Source organism: Pogona vitticeps, chromosome 8 (genome assembly GCF_051106095.1).
Source record: "Pogona vitticeps strain Pit_001003342236 chromosome 8, PviZW2.1, whole genome shotgun sequence".
NCBI classification, from domain to species: Eukaryota; Metazoa; Chordata; class Lepidosauria; order Squamata; family Agamidae; genus Pogona; species Pogona vitticeps.
Window position 1 is genome coordinate 2,354,584 of NC_135790.1, and position 22,804 is coordinate 2,377,387.

The 22,804-nt window shown below is 46.8% G+C and overlaps 1 long non-coding RNA gene across 5 annotated transcripts; it reads right to left on the reverse strand.

The window, feature by feature from the left end:
• Positions 1 to 984: 984 nt before the first annotated feature.
• Positions 985 to 8,790, reverse strand: LOC144584112 (uncharacterized). 5 transcript variants are annotated; one of them, XR_013538178.1, is made up of 3 exons: positions 4,454 to 5,222; positions 3,617 to 3,718; positions 985 to 2,955 (listed from the first exon to the last, which is right to left on the reverse strand). It is a non-coding gene; the product is annotated as an uncharacterized LOC144584112 (long non-coding RNA). The 5 variants fall into 5 exon arrangements; XR_013538179.1 differs by having other exon boundaries at positions 3,617 to 3,749; XR_013538181.1 differs by lacking the exon at positions 4,454 to 5,222 and having other exon boundaries at positions 985 to 2,643; positions 2,916 to 2,955; positions 3,617 to 4,443.
• Positions 8,791 to 22,804: the final 14,014 nt, after the last annotated feature.

The following is a 22,804-nucleotide window of genomic DNA, read 5'->3' on the forward strand; positions in this document are numbered from 1 at the left end:
AGCTGGGGACCCCTGTGATGCACAGCAATAACTGGGTCACCTCTCTGCCCTTGCTTGCCTGACAGGGACCTTTGGCCTCTTGGCAGCCGAGAAGATAGGCCATGTTATCCCTGCCCCTCACTCTCCAGAGAGAGAGAGAGAGAGAGAGAGAGAGAGAGAGAGAGAGAGAGAGAGAGAGAGAGAGAGAGAGAGAGAGAGAGAGAGAGAGAGAGAGAGAGAGAGAGAGAGAGAGAGAGAGAGAGAGAGAGAGACACACACACACACACACACACACACACACACACACACACACACACACACACACACACACACACACACACACACACACACACACACACACACACACACACACACACGGATCTGGGTTCTAATAAGTCCCGGCATCTTCTGAGAAAGAAAAAAAATGAGGGTGGAGGGCAGGAGGGTACCGAGATAGAAAAGGGATCTCATCTACTATTGACCTCAGTTGACCTTACCATCATCTGCCGACTTGTCCTGCCCTCCGGGGTGGGGATCAGCCACTGCCCCGGATTGTCAGAGAGAGAAAAAAGAGGGTGTGTGTGAAATCAAGTATGTTCCCTTTCTCTAGAAAGAGTGAATGGTGAAATTTTCACGTGGAAGCACTAATGGGTACGGCTCACCACAAGTCACGACAGGAAGGGGCTCCTTTGAACCTTCTCTTGGGGAAGGACGGAGCGGGAGATGGGATCCCCTGGGGCTGAAGCCACTTTTTTTTCCTGGGGAACAACGGGGGGGGGGGAGAAGAGAGGGGAAATGTTTCCCAGAAGATTGGCTTTCCAGCTGTCACAGCTGTCTCCAAATTCCACCCAGCTCAGCCTTCCCACAGCTGTTGGGGAGAGCTGGGGAAGGAAAAAGCGGGGGGCACGAGGGGGGGCGACGTTGATCAAAGCTGCCATGGAGAGCCGGTGGGACCGTACGACTTTTACAGAGAGGGAATGCCAGAACAGTAAGAAGACCAGAGGGTGGAGGGGGTGGCAAGATGTCTTTTAATCAAAACAATGAAAACATTGACTGGTATTACACAACAGATATGAGTTTTCACCCAAAATCCAAGCATCTGTTAAATATATTGTTATCATCACTGTTATTGTTGTTGTTACTGTTATTGAAAGAGTGCTTTCTGTTTTCTGTTTCCCCCAACCCAGTGAGTTCTTCAGACGTCTTCGATTATGGTTCCCGTGATCCTTAGGGACATGATGATGGGAGTTGTACCTCGGTCTGTTGGCAAGGAGTCTGGTGGGGAAAGGTTTCTGTCTTGCAGGTTTCAAGAGCAAAGGATGGGATGGAGCCGGTGTCGCTGCCTCCGAGAACATGAGCCGCCTGGATTCCCAAAGGCCTGGCAGAAGCCGGTCTGTCTGAGTGGCCGGGAGGAAGACTGGCTGAAGGACATGCTGTCTCTCTGCTCCGTCACTCAGCGGAAAGGGAACCTGGGATCCTGACCAGCTCCTTGGGATGATGATGATGCAGGAGCAGCTCTTATGGCCCGTCTTTCATGGCCTCATTAGCTAAGGGAGGGGTGGAGGGGGAGAGCAGCTTCTCCCGCTCACCAGGGACAGCCAGCCTTGGGGAAGGGATGCCCAGCCGGGAGAAAAGAGAGAGAGAGAGAGAGAGAGAGAGAGAGAGAGAGAGAGGAAGAGAGGACCTGCCCGCAGGGGCACTCCGGCTTCTTATGCTCAGCTTCCTCCCTCTTGGATGGCCAGGGCGGGGTCGGGTCTCTGCCTAGAAGAGGGCGGCTAAAAAATCAAGTTCAAGATAACACAATATAATATTAATAGGAACAACTGTAAAGTCCATCCCACAGAGAAGGCATCATGCAAGACATGATCCATAACAATTTGATACCTTTTAAAGAAAGGCAGTAAAATCACAGGAATAATAGGCAGCCGGCAGAGGGAGGTTCATAAATGCAACATACGAATTATTAAAAAACCAAAATTCATCAGGGGCAAAGCTGTGAAAGGCTTGCAAGAACAACTCGGTCTTCAGTTGTCTCCTGAAACCTTCAGGAGGGATGGGGCCAGTCGCGCCTCTGATGGGAGGGAATTCCAAAGCAATGGGGCCACCACAGAGAAGGGCCAGTTCTTCATCGTGGCCTCTGTGAATTCACACAATAGAGTTTTGACAGCACCTGCGCTGGACCTCTCGGAATCTTCTAGAGCTTTCATTAAAAAATAATAAAGTTTAGAGTTGCCCCTATCGCGCATGCTCCACCCACCTCAGACTTCAGTTCCATTTTACCGCCTTTGGCTTGGAACCTCTTGATCTTAGAGCTCCTTTTTCAATTAGATATTGCTGTTAATACGGACGTTGACTCGGACTTCCCTTGATTTTTCTCTGTTGCCCTGGACTACGGACTGCCTGACCATTCTTCGTTCCCACGTTTTGAGGTTTTTGGATTGCTTCACGTTTCCTGCCTTTTTCCCGCTTCCCGTTGTGGCTCCTTCTTATTGCTATTTCCTGGTCAATTCTACAGATAATTCGCAATTCCGGACTTTCACAACCAATTTATCGTGAGTTTTGCTACTTTATTCTACTTACTACTTTATGTCCCCCTCTGGACCCTTCAGAAGATGCTCGTCGTGCTCCCATAAACCGCCATTCTCCGACGGTCACGACCGCTGCCTGTTTTGTTTAGGAGAGTCCCATCAACCTCATTCTTGCAAATATTATAAAAAAAAATACGAAAGCCGCCTTAAAAGCATGGCAGCAGCGTTTAAACTTTTCCTTTGGGACAAGATGCTCTTGGCGTTGAAACCGTCTGAAATGGAAACTGCACCAACACCTTTGACTACCCCACGGTCAGAAGTGCAAATTGCCTCCCCACCCCTGCTGTTGACATCGAAATCGGTCGACAAACCGGCTAAGAAATCTATGACTACAAAGAAGCCACCTACCTCCGCATTGAGGACGACCTCGAGCTCCTCCTCCAAGAACCTGAAACAGAAAAAAAGTTAATATCTAAAGGCAAAGACAAATCAAAAGATCATTGTAAACATATTCCTCCTGTCATTGCCGTCACCGATCCTGGAGGACTCATTCCGGGACCAGGAATTTCTGTCGGAAGCTGCCGCTTCCCTCCGTCCACGACAGCTTGAATCTCTCCTGTCAGCCACGAACGATCTCCGACCTCTAGCCAGCTAGCAAATGTTGCTACTAGCTTGGCTTTTGCCCCTAATAGCCCTGTTTCCACCGGGTGGGCATCGCCGGCTCCATCTTCGCCGTCGACCTCATCAAGACCGGACTCTCCACCTCACAAATGGGCTGCTAAAACAAAACATCTTTCGTCCGATCGACGTTGAACCTCTCGATGCGAGGTGGTCGTTCTGCCCCGTTTGTCTCAACACCGGCATAGATCCAAATAAGACGACCCCATTTATGTCAAGGTCAATCGTAAGAAGTCCAGATGACACCAGACAAGGTTTTTTGAATACTTACGTGGAAGCTCTTACCGTCTCAAAACACCAAAGGTTATCTTCACGCCATTCGGCAGATGCAGCCTCAAAAACACGCACGTCTGTTACCGCCTTGAGGTGACATGCATGGCTAAGATCTTCAAATATTATAGAGGACGTTAAAGCATGTATAAAGAACCTACCTTCTATTTTCATCCCCAATCTGCTGGCCCGCTTCTTGGGACTTTCTTTGTATTCAAAGTGGCTTTCCATGGAAAGACAATGTATGTTTTGTTTTCAAAAGTCTGCTAGCGTGAATGGAGGTGGCATATATACCTTGTTCCAAATAACAAGGGGTGGTGGTGGAGGGAAAAAAAGGGAACAGGCGAAGAAGTTGTTTTAATAATAAACAATGCCAGGTTTATTTTTAAAAAATTAGCTGACAAAAAATAACCCCCACCACTCTTTGTTCCCACCCCACCCACCAGCGGCTCCTCCCGGGCCAGCAGGCTTTGCTTTCCTCCACCTGCTCAAAAAGGCAAGCTCAGGAACTCTTGAAAAAGCCATTAGCAGGCAGGCCCTGCGGTCCTCAGGCTTAGAGAAAGACCAGGGCAGGTGATCTCCCCTTTGGGGATCTCAAAGGAAGGTGGGATCCCGCAGGAGATCCGGCGGGTGCAAACGCCTCAGCGTCCCGTTTCTCCAAAAAAACCCAAACGAAACAAAGAAAACCCTCCACCCTCAAATCACAGCGCCTTCCTCCAACTCAAAGTTGGGGAGCCGAAAGGCAAAGAGGAGCTTTGCACAACAACCTTGCAGAAGTGCAGCAAACACAGAGAAACACACGACTCCAACCCCCCTCCTCAAAGACTGGTGGAGGATGAAAGGCAAAAGAGGGGGTGCCCCCTCCCCGCTCCCTCTCCTTTTGCCCCCCCGCCACCTCTCTGCAAAGATGCGCCAGGGACCAAGTTGCTAGTCCTCATCGAGACGCCCGTCCCCGTCCCCTCCTTCCGCCCAAGTTGAAGGGCACCGCGCTGACTCACCCATCGCCCGAAGTACCGATCCTGCCCAGCTCCGCACCCATGGGCGGTTGCTCAGTCCACAGCCCAACAGATCGAGCCTGCCTGCCTGACAGCCCAGCGCTCGCTGCGCTCTCCCTGCCGGGCTCCGGGCTGGCCAAGGGAGGAGGCGGTCCCCGGTGCGCTCCAGCCATTGGCCAGAGGGGCTCTCCGTCAAGGGCTGGGGTCCGCCCACTTGCTCCCGGGGGCTGCTGAGAAGTGTGGTCCTCGGGAGAAGCTTTCGGACGGGTTGGTAGAAAGCCAGCCAGCCAGCCTGGGATCCCTCCGAGCGCTGGGCTGTTGCTTTCCATGGGCGCAAAACGGCTACAGAAGCCTTAAAAAGCATCCTTTCCTGAATGGTGCCTCACTTGCAATTTCACCTCAGATTATGTTCTCTTTTTTAACGTTATTTTGTCACTTTGTAGCATCCCTTCATCTGAAACATGTTTGCCCCATCTTTCTCTTTTAACAATTTTGTGTTTGCCATTTCTCAAAGTGGCATCGGGTTGTTGCTCTTTTTTAATACACTTTTGTGTTTACACAACGTATACACTTACTCATCTTCGCTTCAGTGTTGCCTTGGACTGCTTCCTCTTTCTACTCTTTGTTCTTAGTTTTAATGACAGTCTTGGCTTCCAAGGATGCTCCCCACTGTCCTCTGCTCCTTGTTTGTCAGCTTTAGATATTTTCTTTCACGTTGTCAGCCACCTTGGGTCCTTTTCATGGAAAAAGGCGGGGTTAAAATATTTTAAATGCCATCATCCAAAGGTGCCTTACATCATTAAAAGACAATATTTAAAGCTAAAAACAGGAAGTATACAAAACTGCAACTGTTCAAACAAACATCATATTAAAAGAGTGCAAGCAGAAGCAATACCAAAAACACCTTCAAAAGCCGGTCAGTGAGAGGGAAAACTTGCCCAGAGAGAAAGGTCTTGGCCTGCGTGTGGAAGGACAGCAAAGAGGGGGCCAATCTGGCCTCCAGTGGGAGGGAGTTCCACAGTCCTTCTCATCAGCACAGGCATTGAAGAGCAGCCCTCTCCTACAAACCGATCCAATAGAAAAATCTTGCTTCGACTTGCACATGGAGCTTCGACATAAGAACAGAAACAGGCAGGGGAAAAGGCGGGCAATTCGACTTTCCAACTATAGGTAGTGCCGAGGCTGCTTCTTTGTGCTGTAGCTCTGTTGGCCATTACATACAGGGTGTGTCACAGTTGAGACAGCTCCTGCTTCCGAGTAAGCCTGTGTGAGAATCTACAATGAGGTAAGCTGCTGTTTCCTCTTGCCCCACTGGAGGCTACCTGGCAGCAACATTACAATCCACCCTGCGGAAGGTCCCGGGGCCCCATCCATCAGAGGCCACCCCACTGCAGCCATTGTTCCCACTGCAGAGCGCCTGCTCCAGGTGAGACCCAGGTGGTCACCGGGAGGGGGGGCTGAGAGGCCGTGGCCAGCCGGCTCTCGCCTGCGACGCTCACCGCAAGCGCTCCATCTATCTCTCTCCTCTCAGCCCCGCCGGGATCATCTTCCGGGAACTGCACAGGATCCGTGTTCCCTCTGGGAGCTGTCGAGCTACTCAAAGATCTAGCCAGGTTCATCGGCAGCTTTCTGAGCCGAGGGAGGAAGCGCCAGGCAGCCCCGTCTTGAGAATTCCCTCTGTGTGTGTGTGTGTGTGTGTCAGGTGTCGGGGTGCGGAAGGGGGACACCCTCAGGACTCATCGCCTGGCTCTCCAGGGCTGCTCTCGGCGGTGGTGGGGAGTGACCCAGGAGCCCTCTGGTCCTCTCAGCCGCCCCAAAAGGCAGGCGGTGGGACGGAGGATGCAGGAGCTCTGGAGGAGCTGGCTGTGAATTTCTCGGAGGAGGAGGGGGCTCTGCTGGATCCCGGCCAAAGGGCTCTCCACAAGGGAGACTTTGACCCATGTGGTGTCTCTTGGCTCCTCTCCACCCCATTTCCCTTCCACGACACCATCGTCCTCCATGCCCTGAAGGAACAGGCTGGGTAGGTGGGGCTCATCGAGGGCCGTGACCCAGACAGGGCATGGGGAGGAAAGAGGAGCAGCAGGAGACTGTGGCAAAGGGGAGAAGAGGATTGGACGAGGGACACCCCCACCTGCCCAAGCACAGTCTCTGGGAAGGAAGGGGTCCCGGGGAGGGGGGTCTTGGAGGCTCCCTCCCGCCTGAGCCTGGGTCTCTGGCTCCCCCTTTCCTCTCTTCAGTTGAGTGAAGCCAAACACGCCCAGGGAGACGGAGGCCCGAATTCTCAGCTTGGCCTGGGGATTGGAGGAGCCGAGCTGGGAGGATCTCCTCGGCCGGGTGAGTCCTTGATTGTCCTCGGCTGGAGGGAAGGCAGGCGAGGCCCCTTTCTGACCCAGCCCAGGTAGGGCTTCCCCAGCAGCAGCACTCTATCTGTGTCTTCCTGCAGGATTTGTAAAAGACCACCCAACAAGCCTTGGAGATGCTCTTTCGGGGGCTCCTGGAAGACGACCCGACCAGCAGTCACCTCTTCTCCCTTGCTGTCCTTTCATCCCTCCACAGAAAGAGGAGGACCAGACCCACCAGGAACACCACTGTTAATGGCTGTTAATGACCCATGACCATGACCAGTGCTGTAGAGAGCAGCTCATTCTTCCCACCACCTAGTCCAGCTCCCTGCTCGGTGCAGGGACCCAAAATCAAAGTCTATCTGGTAGATGGTTGTCTCGTACTCTCTTGGATTAATGCCGTCCCTGTCGGAGAGCTCGACCCCGGCCAAAGGCATGGGAGCCCGTGTTCTGCGGCTCTCACAGTGAGTGACCGAGTCCCCCTGCCCACCCTCATAGTCCAGTGAGATGCGGCTTCCTGGAACTTCGCCCCATTAATACGAGAGCAGACTCTGCCCCTCTTCTGTGGGACTCCCTTCCAAGTCTTTGAAAAGGGCTCTCCTCTCTCCCCTCCGCCGTCTTTTCCCAAAGCGAACCGCACCCCGTTCTTTTGCCTTTCTTTTCATGCTGCCTCAAATCGCGTTGGCCTTTTCGGCAGCCACCCTTGCCCTGTTGGCTCACCTTCCACAACAATTCCCAGATCCTTCTCGCTTGCAGGGCCCACCCCCACCTGCCCAAGCACAGTCCCTGGGAAGGAAGGGGTCCCGGGGGGGGGATGTCTTGGAGGCTCCCCCTTTCCTCTCTTCAGTTGAGTGAAGCCAAACACGCCCAGGGAGATGGAGGCCCGAATACTCAGCTTGGCCTGGAGATTGAAGGAGCCGAGCCGGGAGGATCTCCTCGGCCGGGTAAATCCTTGATTGCCCTCGACTGGAGGGAAGTCAGGCGAGGCCCTTTTGGCCCCTTTCTGCCCCAGCCCAGGTAGGGCCTCCCCAGCAGCAGCACTCTACCTGTGTCTTCCTGCAAGATTCGCACAGAAATTAAATTTTAAGCCTGAAATAGCCCTATTAAATATTATGTCGGAAATTACTGATAAGAAAATCAAATATTGTGTAATGTATATACTCATAGCTGCTAGGCTACTTTGGGCCCAGGAATGCAAAAGTGAAGAAATACCCACGACGGGGGAGTCCCTAAAGAAACGGCTGGATATTGCAGAATTAGATGCACTTTGAGAAGCACTACGAGAACAACTTAGAGACTATGTGAAACAAAGCTGGAACTTAATATATGTTTGTGCTCAGGAAAAGACAAACGTTTAGGACAAAATGTTTTATGTTTGTTACCTTTCTCAAGGCTCACCGGAAACCTGGGGAATCTGGGATCCAAAGGAGGTTGGAATCTTTGTCCTCTGAAGGGGAGAGGGGTGGGTTTATTTTGGGCTATTTTCCTTCCCCCTTTTTTTCTTGTATTTTGTAGTAGTTTTGCTTTAATAAAAATAAATATTTTAGTGGAAAGGAGGTGGGTGACTGGTCATTTGTGCCCAGGACTAAGCAGCAAGCAAGAGGAGTTGCCGGGCTGTCTTGTTTGGTGGCTCTCCAGAGCATTTATTTGCAGTGAGGGCACTGAGAAGGATCCTTCAGGCTTTCAGGCGTCTGTGGAGGTGGTGCATGTTTTTCGGTGGAGGCACCCCAGAGGTCGACGTGGAACCTGAAAGTGTCTCTGTGAAGGGGGGGGGGAAGCAGCCCCAAGAGGAGAAGGAGCGGGAGGTAGAGGGAGACTTCAGCTTCCTTGGATTCAATGAACACTGACTGGAGACCCGGGAGGCCCTGCTGATGATCTTGAGAGAATCTCTGAGGAACATCATGAAGAGGAGGAGGAGGAGCTGCCGCCTCCAGCAGGATTCCTGCAGGATTGGTACAAGACCACCCAGCAGGCCTTGGAGACGCTCTGGCTGCCTGGGTCCTTTCTAAGCAGAAAGGCGGGGTACCCATGGTTGGCAAGGAAAGAAATCTATCCGCGGAAAGGCCTTGGCCCTCTTCCTGGCGGCACTTCCTGCCTTGCTGGCCTGATGGCCTGCTCCTCTCCTCTTGCTTTCCAGGCTGAATAGCTTTTTCCAAAGGAAGGAAACTTCGGGAGAGGAGGGGGGCAGAGGATGCTGCCTCTGCCCCCCCCCGGAGGCTGTCCTGCTGCAACCATACCAGCTACCCTGCGGAAGAGCCCGAGACACCTTCTACATGGAGCATTTCGAAAAACTTGCCCTGGCTTCGGCACCCCTCGCACCCACCATCTGGTTCCGATATGTGGATGACACCTTTGCAATTTGGAGCCACCGTGAAGAAAAACTGGAAGAATTTCTGAACCATCTCAACAGCACCCATCCAAATATACAATTTACCATGGAAAAAGAAATAGAGGGCCAATCCCTGTTTTCTGTAGACCTTGTGTCCCAGTCGGAGGTCAGTGACATCTACGTAGCCCTTGAAACTAACGATGAAAAGGCAACACAGTTTGACAGATTTTTTTCAATAAGAAAACAAAGTCAGATTCTTCTGTTGTATCAGAATTGGCCTTGGAAGGTTCAACACAGTCACTAGCACAACCATCCGAGCCCCAAGAAAGCAGCACGTCAATTGAAATAGAAAATCACAACAACTCCAATATTGTAAATAGTCTTCCTGAAAGCTGGTCAGTGCAACAATATAAAAAATTTAAGGAAAAATATGAAGGACTGGGAATTTCTAACAAAAAGTTAGGTTGTGAGTGTTGTGCAAAATATGACTTCATAAAAGTGAAAGGTGTTCATGCGTCAAAAGAGTGGAGAGGTTTTCAGACTGAGGCATCAGGGAAAAACAGACTGGTGCCACAAGCTTCTCTAAGGAAAAAAAAACGAAAGAACATTTTTCATCAAAGGCTCATAACATTTGTAAAGACAACTTCAAAATATGTGAGCAGGATACTATAACAATGAATAAAAAATATTTCAGTACTACTTGTAGAGTATTTAATACAGTTTACAGCCTGTCAAAAAGATGTAAACCATTTTCAGACATAGAAGATGAGACTGAACTGCCAATGAAAAATGATTTAGATATGGAAATAGGATTGCATTCACACTGTGAAAATAGTTGATTTTATTGCAAAGGAAATTAAAAAGAAATATTTACTAAATATTTACTAAAATTACTGAAAATGATAAGAAAATATGTTTGATTATTGATGAAGCTTCAACAATATCCTGCAAACCAGTTATTAGCTGGTTCAGAAGCATCTTTTAAGTGTACATCAGAGAAAATCAGCACTCAAGGTGAGAGAGGGGAGCATCTAGTGACTCTCTCTTCCATAAAAAGACACTTTTCAAAACAAAGCATCACAGAGCTGGAGGAAGCCAAAGCAGAACAGAGAGGGGTTGCCTTGAGCCGGGCATAAAATGTACTGCTGAATGCTTGTGTGTGTGTGCAGGCAAGTCAATTCAGACTTATGGTGACTCTTTCCAGTTTTCTGGTAGAGAATAAACAGAAGTGGTCTATCCTTCCCTTCTTCTGGATGCATTCTGGGACTATGCAGCTTGCCCAAAGCCACCCAGGTTGGCTCTTCTCCCAGGACACACCATGGAGGATTCAGACTCCTAACCTCGGGCTCAGCAGTCAGGTGCCTAAACTATGGAGCTACCCAGCAAGCGACTGGACTCCAAAACAGAGCTTGCAAAAAAATAATAATAATAACTTCCTTGGATCACAACTCCCAGAATCCACCAGCATCATCTTGGATCCCCCCCCCCCAATTTCACATGTCCGCAGGGCTGACTTTCTTGATTCCAGACTCAAGCTTTCTACATGGGAGTCACGCCGTTCGTGAGAAGTACCTTTCACTTCACATTTCCTGCTCCAGTAACCGACAGCCTGCAGTAGCCACAATAACTCGGCTTCAAAGTCCCTGGTGTTTGCCTAACCTGCCCCTTAAACCAGAGCGAGATGAGTCACAGGTTTATGGGGCAGGGTGCCAAGTTAGACAAAGAAGAGTGATGAGCAAACCACTAAAAGAGAGAGAGAGAGAGGAGGAGCTCAAGGATCTATGGAAAATTTTCCCCGAGCCCAAGCCATCCCATGAGCCTCACACCACACTGATGCTCTATTATGACTGCTGTATTAAAATGCAAAGAGGACCCAAGATGAGTGGAGGACATTTTCCTCAATGCCTCTGTCCCGCCCATGGCTTTGGCCCCTTTTTTTCCACCCTGTTTCAACATTGCTCAAGGTTAACGCAAATCACTTCTGTAGCTCTGACTGAACAGAGTGAAAAATGCAGAGGACAAGCGGTGATGATGGTGTGAACACGAATGAGTTTATTAAAGGATGCTTCCACTGCACACACACACCCGACCCTTACTCTTCTTGTTTGCTTTACAGCATAGAAAAGCTTTGCTTTTCTCACTGAACTTGATGTCACTAGACTCTGTCCCAGGTGCACCTGCTCACTCCACTTTGAAGCTAGGCTGTGGGTATATCGGCCAACCAGGAATATCCTGTCTATCTAATTTTCTATTGAAATTCCCCACAGAACAGTTTGCAGACAAGTTAGAGTATCCAAGGGGGGGGGGGGACTGCCTGCATACTTAGAAAACATATGCCTCTCTGCTGTTCTAACCTATAGAATGGATACTGAATAACCCCCTTGACCTACTTGTCAGCCAATGAGGATTTTTCTGTACCTTTATTTCTTTGTGGTTAGAAGGCATAAAAGCTCTTTGTCCTTTTGGGTCAAGGTCCCTCTTTTCTGGGGGACCCGAGTCGCCACTCAAAATAAGCAGCACTTGTTCTCTCTTGAGTCTGATTATGTTCTGTGCCTTTCTTATCCATCATCCTTTGATGTTCTTTTCAATAATGGCTTTCCACTTGGCAAACAAAGAAATTTTTGTGATTGCATCCCCATGCAAATATGTTTTAGTGTGCCAGTCTCAGGAAAAGTGCGAGAACAGCAGTGTTCCTGAACAAGGGTTTATTTCTTCCACTCATACATAACCTCACAGTTCTCTAATCTCCTTCTCTATGTCTACTTAGAAGCAAGCCCCAGTGATTTCAGAGTGTCAAGTTAGGAAATTAGATAGGGTTGTTGTTTTTTAACTTGAAAGCTTTATTTGGAGGGGGAAATAATGCCTTACCAAGCTGTCTACTACATGAGGTCATGAAAGTACAGTGGTGCCCCGCATAGCGAGGTTAATCCGTTCCGGATTAACCTTCGCTATGTGAAAACTTCGCTATACGGAACGGGGAAGCCCATTGGGCGTTCCAAATGGGCACAAAACTCACCGTTTAGCAAAGTTTCCAGGGTCCGGCAGCCATTTTCGCGCCCTCAGTAAGCGAGGGGAGGGCGCAAAAACACTGTGCGTGGCCATTTTGGGCGTCCGGCGGCCATTTTGAAACTGCCGAACAGCTGATCTGCAGGCATCGCAAAGCGAAGATCAGTAAGCGAAACGCTTACCGATCTTCGCTATGCGAGTTTTGCCCATTGGGGCCGACGCTATGCCTCCACATTAGCGATCCCGAAAACGGGATTGCTATGCGGATTCGTCGTTATACGGTGCGCTCGTTAAGCGAGGCACCACTGTACATGTGATACATCAAATGGCATGTCTTGCTTTTCAAATGACATGCCTTGCTTCCACAGAAACTGTTTGACAGAAGGATTTCACTCTACTATACGGTCATTAATTAATTAATTCATTCATTCAATAATCACATAATACACTATTTTCTTGGGGCAACCTAGGAATCATATCTGCAGCAGAATCAGTCCAGCAACAATCCTTAGATTCCTATGAAATGGAGGACATTCCCTGACCTAAGTCAACGCCATGTTACGACAAAGGTCATCTTTGGAATGGGTCAACTGTTTTGCAACATCAGAGGTATTAATGACTGGTCCATATCCTGATCTGTCCTATGACCTCTGCATACTTCTGGCTGAGCATGAATGTTCTACAGTAGGTAATAAAAGCAAGTTCTCCTTGTTTGGTTTATCTCTCCGACCACAAGAGGTTTCAAAATTACAGTCCAGCACTCAAATCCTCTATAGTCAAGGAAACGACAGAACCTGCTTCCCTTATCATCCTTATCATTCAAAAGAGGAAGATGATACCTTGCAGCTTGAGGAAGCCACTGACCATGAGGAAATCAGCTGCTCAGTTGCCCGCATCCTAGGCGAAGCCTTAGGGAGAAAGGCTGATGCCAATTTTGCTGGAGAACCATTAGAGGATATGGCCAGTCTGGCAGATGTGAGGCCTAGGTGCCAGAGAGAAAGCTGGACACTCAGAAGTGGGAGCAAAAGCAGTACGGTAGAGGTCTCTGTAGGTGTTGTTAAAGCAATGATAAACATAAGACAGTGACAAATGTGAACGAGAATAAATGTTTTTTTACCTGATCATCTTATAAAATACTATTTTTGTGGCTTACATACTGACCCCTTTTTCTTTTTTTATACCCTCTGAGGAAAGCCACAAACTATTTAATTGGCTGAAAGACCTTTGGTTCTTTTAATGACTAACCCCCCCCCCCCCCAAATATCTTGAAGCTTCACTTCTTTTGATCAGGTTTCCTCTGATGGTCAAATTTCTTTTGAGTGCTGCAGGATCCTAACTTCTGTGAGCAGGTCGTTTCCAAAGCTAGATTTTCAGTGGGAATATTTCACCTCATTCTTTGTGAAGAATTCTGTACAATCTTTTGGCAGCTGTGTTGCACAAGGGGTTGCTTCTGGCTTGGGTGCCCTCTTGCCTCCAAATGCCTTCAAAATAAGACTCTTCCTGTTACCCTCATCCTTTTGTTGCAAAACAATAACCGATTTTATCTGAAACCAAGCCGACGTACCGCTAAGGGGTGGTAGACATCTCCCAGTTTTCCCTCTGGCTTGTATAAATATGAGTAGTGGATGCCTCAGACACCAAAAGAAACAGTGCCTTCTCTACCATCCTCTTGCTGCCTCTTGCTAGGAAGAACTTCTTCACCACACCCTAAAAACCGAGGATGGTAAGTGAAATACAAGCTTTGGATGCCTTTGTGACATCCAGTTGGCCACTTACTCTCGTTGGATGAAAAAGGGGGGAGCCGGAAGGCTACTGGGGCTGTAACTAGGGTGGTGCAACTAGGGCTTTGCCCCAGGACACCCAAATTTTGGGGTGAATCTACCAGTGATTGATGTTAGGTGAACAAATGCAATGTCTCCTTCCCTGATTAACTTTCTTTTTTGAAAGCATAAACTTTCTCTCTCTGTCTATTGTTTTTTTTTGGGGGGGGGACACCACATTTTTCTCCTTTTCCCCAGAGTCTTACACCCCCTGCAGCCTGTGTGAAAGCTAGTGCTGCTGGCCTCAGGTGCCAGAATGACTCCTTAATATGTCTCTGAAGGCCACCATGAAGCAGACTGGTGGCAGAGAAGAAGGAACGTTAATGGAGTTTACCCACATCACGCTATGTGAATAGTTCTTAAAATTGTGGGCAACCCTCCGACTCCTGCTTCTGTCTCATGCCAGAAATAAAGTGCTTTTTAGACAATAGCTCCCTAAGTATTCGAGTTGGATTGCTGTGGGGAATACTGTGGGGTTCACAGCCACAAGAAACCTAACTTCTCTCTTCTCATCTATGCCCATTTCTATCTTTTTGTCACCGTTTTTGACTACATCTGAACAATGACAGCAGAATCCTCCAGAAAACCTGGCTTTACCCACAAGTGGATAGAATTTAGAGAATCCGGGAGCAGAATTTGATTTTATTTCTTTTCTTTTTTTTGGGGGGGGACAAAATGCTTAGGTTATAGAACCATTCCAAAATAATCATTTTATCGCCTGTTTTTTTTTAAAATGTCTCATTATGGCTAAACAGAACACTTTTATAAATTTACAGACACGTCATTCATTTGGAATGCTTTCATTCACAGAGACTGTTGTTCATCCAGATCCTGACTCAGCTTCTTCCACACTCGGCATTTCATGCAGCTCACAGAAGTCTTTCCTACAGCTCTTTCACTAGCCACATTTCCCACTCACTTGTAGACTGTTAGTATTCACGGATCCTCTTTTCCCTCACAAAATACACCCCTCTTCACTTTCTTATCTAACACCACCCGATTGACCGTTTTAAAGCTGCATTTGCTCATCTAAGTCATAGAATGTGTTGGTTTTTTTCCCTCCTGTGCCTTAATATTAAAAATAATTTGATGTGTAAATGATGACAAGGTTTTTATATCTCTGACTGACTCTGCTCCTCTTTTGATTCCTTTTCAGAGAGCCTTCCTCAGCCTGACTGTCTTGTGTCTCTCTCTGGCTTCATGTGATGGAGCCTGCAATTTCAGTAAGGCTCCTATATCATACTGACGATTCTGCCATATTAGAAAAGTGCCACAGGTTGAGTTGGATGGGGATGAGGATGTAGTCGTAGGACTTACTTATTTCCCTTTTTAATGCAAGTTGATCTGCATGACAGAATCCTGCAAAAACTAAAACCCCAAGTCTTAGATCTTAGGCAAGTCATTTTTAACTACAGGTCCCAGGATCCCCAGCCAGCATCCTTTGTGGCCAAGCTGGGTGGTAGGCTCTGGGGGAATATCAAAAGTAATGTTTCTAAGCTTGGTCAGATCTATGTCCTGAGTCTCTTTTGGGACTAATGGGCGGTCTTCTGAATGATTTTCAGAGAGTATTGCAACTGATGATGGAAAGCTCTGGGCCCTTAATCCCCACATCCTCCATAAATCACTCCTGGTACTATTAAATTGCTGGGCTTGGATTGGTTTTTTGAGCATAGTTTTCATGCTGAGGAACAGGGTCAAATCTCCAAGGGAACAGCATTCCCATTCCTCTATGGTAACTTTTTTGGGGCTGTACACCCCTCTACTTTGTTTTTGAGTTTCATATATGGAGGCCACATAGATTTATGAATGCAGAGAGTTAACAGAAGGGGCATCAAATCAAATCAATTCTGCAGAAGATCCAGGTGAAAATCAGAAGATTAACTGGAACTTAGTTCTAAGGCAGATCTAAGACGTCTGGAACCGATCCAAATTCAGAAAGTTTCATTCTGTCTCCTGTGGCTAGGAAAGAGACAAAGGCTTTTTCTCCCAGAACATGTGTTGAACAGCTCATCTATTGCTCATATTTACTGCCATCCAGTTGTAGCTTGTCAAATAGTTACCAATTTTGCCTGTAGTTTATGCCCACTAATTACAACCCTCCACTCACAAGCGTTGAACTGACCAAGGTGATAAACTCTGTCTCCTGTTCTTGGACTGGGATATAGAACCTTTTCATTGCTATTCATGTGTCAATCCACTTTGTGTACATGTAGATGTCTTTGTGATCTCCGGGCTACTACTGTTTGCCAACCACAGATAACCATCTTCTTGGCATCTTTTGCATGTTAAGTTCCCTGACATGCCTTTTCCACACGCATGCATTTGTCTAAACATCTGTCTGCTGAGACAACATTTAAAGATTGACCACTGTCTCAGAGAACTACAATATTTCTACCATGTGGTTATTACAATTTACTAGAACAGTTTCCCCAAAGACCTCTGATGTTTAAAAAGGAGTGGGTGGGTTCCATCAGCACTTAAAGAAATGTGGTACAACTGGACAGAAAACTCACATAAATGTTTTCCGCCAGGTCCGTTGGCAACTCCAGATGGGTGTATTGATCCATTTGACGGAAGCAAACATCCAGTGGGCTCCAAGTGGAATACAGCCCAGTGTCTGGAATGTAGCTGTGGTAAAACCGGAATGTCATGCTGTACCAGGTAGGAAAAATGCCCATAGTATATCTATGTGATTATTCTTTCTGAAAGTCTCTCTTAAGGCTCACCAGATGCAACATCATCAGTCTCTTTCTATGCAGAGCAGGGCAGAGAAGATCTGTTTGTGCAATGATGCCTGCATTGGCCAAAATCCTGTTACTGATACCCAGTGGGTGTCCTGCAAGCTGTGTAACCTTTGGCAAATTAAGAAGTTGGCTTGGAGATTGCATGCCTTCTTATCACCTGTTTCCTCTGGACCATTAGGATGAGAGTAGAAGGACCTGTCCTAAGTATATGATAGATCCTGCTTCACAGTAGATCCCATACATATTAACTGTGACAGCGACCATGGGAAAAGCAGCAAGAGTTTGAGGACAGGGCTAAAAACATAGCCCAGTGCCTTTTCCCCGTGCTCAACCTGTTCAGTGCCTTTTCCCATGCTCAACCTGTTCAGTCCATGAGCAGGGCTAGAGGATGGGAAGGTGATTAGCCAATTAAAACTGGCACACCAGGTTTGCCTGTATTATAGATGTGGAAGGAAAATAAATAATGTTTCAGGAGCTCTTGCAAGTGAGCAAGGAAGCTTTTATTTATGGGCAAGAAGTTTTGATTGGGCAGGTAAGGAATTCAAATAATCTGTTGTCGTGAAAACCAAACTTTGACTACAAATTATATTGTGCATTAAAGATGGGTATATTTTAGTAAAAGAAAGCCTACGAAATGCCCCAGAGAGAGAGAGTATTTGTGTTGCACCAAAACCAGACAAGAGTTTTGTGGCCCCTTCAAGACTAAACAGTTTTCTTTGCTGATTCATCTGTCACCAGATGCACAAGGTCATATGTTAATTTCCAAGATGCTAAAATACTTTTAATTGTTTTTAATAACAGGTTTCTCTTCAACAGCATGGTTGGGGAAAGAGCATACCTTTATAGCGATATAAAGTTGTGGGGAAAATACTTTTCGATAATTCCAAGCCCTTAAGGCAAAACCTTTTGAAAGTTAAACCTTGCTTAATTTTTTTTTTCAGATACGGTGGCACTGTAAGCATTCCTGGATGCACAGCAGTGGTGGATCCAGAAACATGTACTTATAAGCTGCATAAAACTGGCGACCCCTCAAAACCATGTGATAAAGCTTAACAGCTTATTTTATACATCTTTGCCTGCCATACATGAGGCCAAGAGTAAATCATTAAGTTTTACATCTCTGTGTCTGTCTTCTTTCTTCAATGACCAATAAATGACTGTCCTTATTTCCATTACATGAAGCAGGCAGGATTTCTTTTATGGTTGAGGGAACTGTCAAGTCTTTTGGTTCGAGGTCAATTTTATTAGGATTATTTGGTATTTACTGGCAGAGTACAGCAGCCTAGTGCAGTCTGTGATTGTTGAATAGAATATTTCGTTTGGAAACTGGGATAAAGCAAGAAACGGAAAATGTATTGTCTGCTAGGCGAGAAACTCATCAGAGGATAGTTCAGAAGGAAAAAATAAACATACCCCAAATCACTAAACTTCATTGCAAAGCTAGTGGGGTGCAGAGAGGACTGTATATCAGAGTCAGACTCGAGAGACCTGGGTTCAAATCCCTGCTGGACTATAGAAACTTACTTTCTGCAAATAAGTCTTAATGTTATCCAGAACTATAAGTACTCAGGATAGTCCTGATTTAGATCAAGCTGCATACTAGCTTCTTTTGTTTTGAATATATAACTCAAATCTGTCATCAAACAAAGGTAAACATATTGACCAACTGGAACAAAACATTGATCAAGTGGGTCAATTGACTGATCCAACTTTCGAGAGCCCCCCAAAGAGTCATTTGTTCCTGTTGTTAGCAATTAAAATCAGAAATGGGAGCTAACTCTAGAATCCCTTTGGGAGAAAAACCCTTAGCACTTGGTCTATAAGTTAAAATTTGTTTTAAAAAGCAAAGTCAGGTTGTCACTTTTTTGAGCCACGCTGCTCCTTGCCAAGACAGAGACCATGGGCATTGTTAAACTATAACTGTCGCTATGCTTAATCTCTGTCATGATGCCTAATCTTAACATTCACCCCAATCCCAAACCTAATCCCTACAGAGAGAAGGGGACCCAGCAAAGGGCTGTCAGAATTAGCCATGCCTGTGGAAATCATGGTTTTCTCACTTAGCCTCATGAGATTCAGCTCATGCCCACCATGTGTTTTGACTGCCCCCCATCCCCTGCCAATGTGGCTAGAGGTCAAGAATCCTGAAAACGTGTGTCAAACAGTTTTTGAGGTCCCCCAGCCCCAGTTTGGTGAGGACTACTATACTATATGACTTCCTTATTTTTGCAGTTTAATTAGAAGCTGATACTGTCTATAGATCTTGAACACTTTAAATAGTGAGGAAATCTGAAAGATCACCCCTCCTTATAAACCCAACAAGAATGAGAGCTTCTCCGTGGAGAGTCTGTTGTGTGGCCCCTCAGCCTGAGAATCAAGATTGGAGAGGATGCAAGGCAGAGCTTTCTCTGCAGTATCACCTTGATTGAGGAGTTACCTCCCAAAGGAATTTAAGCTGGATCCATTCCTCCTGAACTTTTGAAAAGCAGCCCAAACTCTTTTGTTCATTTAAGACTTTGCCTCCATAAATAAATAAACAAATAAATCATCTACACTCCTTTTAAATACTTTATTGTTTCTTTCATGGTGGTTTTGCTGAACATTACTTTGGGATTTCTGGTGGAGATGGCAGTGATTTGTAAAAACTTTGTTAAATAAATAATAAGTTACTGTCTGTGTCTTCTGAGTCTCTGTATATGAAGCATGCATGGCATGAAGCTGTAGAGACACATAACATAGACAAACTGAGGAGGGCTTTCTGAAAAAGAAGCAATAGAGGAAGAGGAAACAACCTATATTGGACTCCATACTGAATCAGGGGCAGGGAAGGGAGATAGAAGGAAGACCACTGCCTCACAGTACAGAGGTTGGGAGGGCTTGGTCCTGCAGAGAAGCAGAGGCCCAACAGGCTGAAGTTCTGCAAGAGAAGTGGAAGGACCCAGCAGCAGATGTTCCACTGGGACACATACTCCCTTGTCTTGGGAGATGACGCACGGGTCCCTCTCTTCCTCCTCCTCCTCCTCCTCCTCTCAGGAACGCTGGCAAAGAAGACTGGAACCCCATGGGACAGGTGCCAATGAGCACTTTTAAAAACAGCCCTAGGGCTTACGTCATGTGAAATAGCTGATGCTTCCTGAAAGTGTAAGTAATGGCTTATTTGTCTTTCTGGTGGTCAAATGCTGGCTTTGACATGAACAGAAATAGATGTTCAGGTCAGCTGCTTGAAGCTGATAGTTAAATATTCGTGTTGAAATGTGACATTGAAATCCCTGTCCATACAGGTTCTGTTGCCAGGTTATCCCAGAAAGAACTGGTGGAATCATATACAGTACTCTATTAGGTGACACACCTTAGATCAGATCTGAAGGAAGCTGTATAATTTGAGAAGACAACCCATGGTTTATGGGGCAATAGAACAATGGGATGTATACTTTATCTCTGTTCTTTGATTACAGTTCTCTTGGATCACCTCTAATTGCAGACTGAGGAGCATTTAGTTCCTAGTTCACTTCCGGAAAAACAGTGAAATTCAGCTTATGTCAGATAACCTTATGGAAGTACCCAGTGTGGTGTGGTGGATAGAGTAATGATGGTCTAGGAAACTCACTGGGGATGTAGAGAGCCCTATGAGGGTCACTATAAGCCAGTTCAAACTTGACAACATTTAACAACAGATAACCTTATAATGTCATTGCTCAACCACTGAAAGAAAGTGATAAAGCACTGGCAGTGTGTTTACGCCTGGAAAATGCTCAGGAAAATGTGATCCTGGTAGACTGATCTTGCTCATGCATTCAAGTACCAGGCCCCTGTTAACCCACTCAAATTGTCGTTGCTATCAAAAAAGGATCCTTAGATGGAAGGTAGGGAACTGTCTGGAAAGCAGGGTTGGGAGTGAGGAAACCGAGCCCCTCCAGATGTATTTGGTCCCCTAGTTATCTTGACAGTGATGGGTCTTTAATGCCAAAATTATTTCGTTGAAAGAGCACTGGGCTCTCATTCTGTACCTCCAGTAGAAACAGCGTTCTGATATCTGGCTTACGTACAACACATACTTGGTTCTTGTGTCATTAAAATGTTGGCTATTCAACATATAAATCTATGTATAACCTATGAATTTTCTCTGGAGATTGTGTGGCTTAAAGTGGGCATCTTGCAGTCAAGCAATGACCTCAAGGCCATTTATGTATTACAACATCTACAAATCTGGCCAACAAGTTTTACTGCAGACAAAGGTGACCTTAAGAGACATGGAAGCAGCCAGCGACCCCTTGAATTGATTTCTACCCTCTTTTCCCATGTTTTCCAGAAATTCCTCAGCCCTGCAACCATTTTTTGGGGCCACCCTAATCTTGTGTCGTTTCCACTTCAACCAAAGCCTTGGAAAATCCAGTTGAAAGACAGCAACAGATAGCCTTCTGATTTGTGCCAGGAGTGTGTTCACGCTTGGAAAATGTGATCCTGGTAGACTGATCTTGCTCAGGCATTCAAGTACCAGGCCCCTGTGAACCCACTCAAATTGTCATGGCTATCAAAAAAGGATCCTGGCACCTGCCCTTTAGTTGGAAGGTAGGGAACTGTTGACTTAACTAAACAACAGTGCTTTCTTGATTTTGGAAGGCAGACAGAACGATAGAAGGGTATCAAGATGTGATTCAGTACCCCACCCCCCCCCCCGAGGGTTGAGGTTGGGTGTCCTCAAAATAACTAGTACAGGAAAAGGCTTCCTGGATTTTGGGAGCCATTTTGTCTTAAGAAAGAGTAGATGGAAGTAGAAGGCTTGACAAATCTTTCTTTGGCTTCTTCTCATTTTACATCTGAAAATTCATTTAGGAAAATAAACAACCTTCAAAGCTGTTGTGTGGGGAGGAAGAATGGAACGAGTCAGAAACACATAGGCGGCCTCCTGGACTTTGGGAGCTGTTTTGTCTTAAGAAAGAGTAGATGAATAGAAGGCTTGAGAAGTCTTCTTTGTCTTTCTTTTCTCATTTTATATCTCAAAATTCATTTAGGAAAATAAACAGCCTTCCAAGCTGAAGCCAGAAACACACAAGAGAAGGCTTCCTGGACTTTGGGAGCCTTTTGTCTCCCAAAGCTGGATGGGAAGGCAGGGGAAGCCTTTTGTTCTTTCTGCCTTTGTGTTTCTCATTTTATATTTGAAAGTTGGTTTAGAAAAACATAAAAAGCGTACCACCCCAGGGCTGATAGACCTGCAAGCCCCCCCCCCTCCAATGCTTCCCTGCCCTTTCTCAGGGCTTTTGCTGCCACAGACACGACGGCCATCGAAGTAGTTAAAAATAAAATTACATTTCTTATTATGGGTAATGCCAGATGGTTTCTCCTCTCCTACTAGCTCTTAATGTTCCTCTTTCTCTGGAACATGGAACAAAACTAATTCCCCTCACAGATTCTGGCCCCAACCCTGACTCTCTCGCGGTTTCTCCCTCTGAGGAGGAAAAACTAGCCTTCCCTCGCCTTTTTTTCTCTGCCACGCCCTTCTTTAAGGGAAAGGAAAATAAAGAAGGGCTTTTGGATGGCACAGGGAGGAACAGCACAGGCATTTGCTTTATCTTCCAAGGGGAAGGAAGGAAGGCAGAACGGGGCCTGAGCACCCTCCCGCCTCCCCAACTCCCCTGGCTCTGCCTCAGGGCAGTTTTCGCCCCTCAACACCAACTGAACTCCAACGGTCTCAGATCACCTCATCTCAGAAGCCCCGCCTCCTCCTTCTCTTAGCCAATCACCATCCCCAGACGCCTGTCAAACTGGCTCTGCTTTCCATGTCAAACAACGGGGGGGGGGGGGGACAGGACGGAGGGAGAACTACAGTATTTTGCAAAATATAACGCTTGCAAAAAGTTCCACCTCCTAACATTACATCAGTGTCCTCCAAATACATTTTGCACTTTGGAAAAAAAGTGGGGGGAGGTGTGCAATTGGAGAAAAACGGACAGGTTCACGCAGAAAGTTAAGCACCCAGAGGGGACACAGACTGGGGGGGGGGGATGCGGGTTCGAATTCCCACTCAGCCAGAAAACGCTCTTCCTGACCCTAGCAATTAACACTTCTTCCTCTCACCCTGTCTGGATAGGTATTTTAGTGATCATCTTCCAAGT